This window comes from Astatotilapia calliptera, chromosome 16 (genome assembly GCF_964374335.1).
Source record: "Astatotilapia calliptera chromosome 16, fAstCal68.1, whole genome shotgun sequence".
Classification (NCBI taxonomy): domain Eukaryota; kingdom Metazoa; phylum Chordata; class Actinopteri; order Cichliformes; family Cichlidae; genus Astatotilapia; species Astatotilapia calliptera.
Genome location: NC_137437.1, coordinates 800,768 through 803,842, shown reverse-complemented (window position 1 = coordinate 803,842; position 3,075 = coordinate 800,768). Strand labels below are relative to the sequence as shown.

Below are 3,075 nucleotides of genomic sequence, written 5' to 3'. Positions count from 1 at the left end.
TTTGTTATTTTTCAAATTCTATATTTATTAAGTTCTGCAGGCTTGTTTGCACAACAAGGCTAAATAATTATATAAACTTTTCTCAATCTAAATATTGTACTTTGGTAGAATTAAAAAATAAGTGTAGTGCAGGTATATGATGATTTTTAGTGCTACTATCATCTAGTTCTGATTGTGGTTCTGTCTTGGTTAAGTCCCAAGTAGTCCTGATTTTGAACTGTTGTAGTCCTGTTTTAATTCTGGATCAGTTCTGGGTCTGGTTGAATTGGGGTTTAGTCCTCGTGTCTTGATACAGCCCTGACTTTGTTCTGCCTTGCTGCTTAATTAAAATACTAGTTTAAGGTGTCCTGCACATGTGATATATATTTTTCCCTATATGAAGTCATTCTTTTTTGAACAAAACTCAAAACAGAGCCAATTAATCTTTGTTAGGTAGACTGACACGGATGGATTACGTGGCAGAAACACACACGGACACAAAATAGTTTGTGATGCAAGTTTATATACACGAGTAGGGGATATTTACAAGGGAAGGGGCTATATACAGTGACAGATAAAAATGTGCCAGGAGATTAACACCGAGGAGATGAGACGGAGCCGAGGTATGCAGGTAGGCAGATGACGCACCGGAGCTACCTGACAACAAGGAACAAAACAGAGTTTACGGCATACCGTTGATAGCCAAACGTTAAACACAAGTGGACGGAGAGAGTTGGAGAGCTTACTTGACACACAAACCACAGCTGCTGCAGTGACCGCAGCCTGATGGAACGTAGCACTCCGTCGCGGATCCACAATAGCCAACACAAAATCCTAGGTAGACGGACAGGCAATGGAACAGGCACTTGTGACAGCGACAATACTCCGACACCAGACGTCCGTGACTCTGCTCCCTAAAAGCGCTCACTGATGACGTCCGATGCGTCGCAGGTGTGTTGGAATGCCATCAAGCCCCGCCTCGCCTACCTATAACAAAAAGGAAAACAAAACCCAAACAACAACAATACACCTACCCACCACCTCCTAACAGTATCCCCCCCTCAAGGAACGCCACCCGGCGGTCCTCCAGGCTTGTCAGGATGCCTCCTGTAAAAATCCACAATAAGCGCCGGGTCCACAATAAAGGCCCTAGAGACCCAGGAGTGCTCCTCCGGGCCATACCCCTCCCAGTCCACCAGAAACTGGGAGCCACGACGGCGCACATCCAGCAGCCGCCGGACCGAATAGACAGGACCGCCGTCCACCACCCGGGCAGGCGGAGGAGGTTCCACGGGTGGGCACAGCGGACTGCGAGAGACTGGCTGCAGTTGAGAAACGTGGAACGTAGGATGAACCCTCATGGAGGCCGGCAGTTGCAGCCTCACGGAAACAGGATTGATGATGCGTTGGATGGTGAAAGGACCCAGGAAGCGAGGGGCAAGCTTCCTGGACACGCACTTCAAAGGAACATTTGCAGAGGACAGCCAAACCTGTTGGCCCACGGCGTATTGAGGCGCAGGCGTTCTCCTCCGATCAGCAGCCCGGCGAGTCTGAGACACGGTCCGGAGCAGCGCTGCCTTAGTCCGGCGCCAAATCCTCCGACTGCGACGTAAATGATCCTGCACGGCCGGAACCGCAATCTCCGCCTCCTGAGAAGGAAACAACGGCGGCTGATATCCCAGACAGACCTCAAACGGAGAAAAACCAGTAGCTGCCGAGGTGAGAGAGTTATAAGCATACTCAATCCAAGCAAGATGACCACTCCAGGAAGCGGGGGTCAGAGGAGGCCACACAGTGCAAGGCGGACTCCAGCTGCTGATTGGCCCTTTCAGTCTGTCCATTAGACTGTGGGTGATAGCCCGAGGAAAGGCTCACCCCCACCCCCAATGCAGTACAAAAAGCCTTCCACACCCGAGAAACAAACTGAGGCCCCCTGTCAGACACAATGTCCAAAGGAATCCCATGTAACCGAAAAACGTGATCCACAAGCAAGTGAGCAGTTTCCAGGGCAGAAGGGAGCTTAGACAAAGGAACAAAATGCGCCGCCTTGGAGAACCTGTCCACAATGGTGAGGATCACCGAGTGACCAGCGGAACGCGGCAACCCGGTAACAAAGTCAACTGCAATATGCGACCAAGGTCGACCAGGGACAGGCAGGGGATGCAGCAGCCCGGGAGGGGCCAGATGACGGCTCTTATTGCGCGCACAGGTGTCACAGGCCAGCACATACTCGCGGGCATCACTCACCAAAGCGGGCCACCAAAAGAAGCGCCGTAACAGGGAAACCGTACGACGCACGCCAGGATGACAAGCAAAACGAGACGCGTGCACCCAGTGCAAGACACGCGCACGCACGGCCGCCAGAACAAACAGTTTACCCAGCGGGCCCGAACCCGGGTCCGGATCCTGCCGCTGCGCCTGACGCACCAGGCTCTCGATCTCCCATGTCACGGCCCCCACCACGCAAGACGAGGGAATGATCGGAACCACCCCCGTAGACTCAGACGCGGGGGAAAATTGACGGGACAAGGCGTCCGGCTTAACATTGCGAGAATCCGGGCGAAACGAGATAGTAAAATGGAACCGGCAAAAAAACAGCTGCCACCTGGCCTGCCTGGAGTTAAGCCGCTTCGCACTCCGAATGTAAGAGAGATTCTTATGGTCCGTCCAAACCACAAACGGCTGTTCCGCCCCCTCCAACCAGTGACGCCACTCTTCCAAAGCCAGCTTAACCGCCAGCAGCTCACGATTACCCACGTCATAGTTCCGCTCAGCCGGAGAAAACCGCCGCGAAAAAAACGCGCACGGATGGAGACGGCCATCATCGGGCGAGCGCTGCGACAACACCGCCCCCGCACCCACATCAGAAGCATCCACCTCCACAACAAACTGTCTGGCACCATCTGGGTGGGCGAGAACGGGCGCGGAACAAAACAACTCCTTCAACCGAGCAAACGCCTGCTTGGCCTCAGGAGACCAACTGAAAACTCGAGCCGGGGACGTAAGCCGGGTGAGCGGAAGGGTGATCTGACTGAAGTTCTTAATAAATCTGCGATAAAAATTAGCAAACCCCAAAAACCTCTGCAGGTGTTTGCG

General features: G+C 53.0%; 1 long non-coding RNA gene across 1 annotated transcript; it reads right to left on the bottom strand.

The window, feature by feature from the left end:
- Window positions 1-482: 482 nt before the first annotated feature.
- LOC145421066 (uncharacterized) lies at window positions 483-901 on the bottom strand. Its single transcript, XR_013902337.1, has 2 exons — window positions 726-901; window positions 483-636 (listed from the first exon to the last, which is right to left on the bottom strand). It is a non-coding gene; the product is annotated as an uncharacterized LOC145421066 (long non-coding RNA).
- Between the last annotated feature and the right edge of the window lie 2,174 nt (window positions 902-3,075).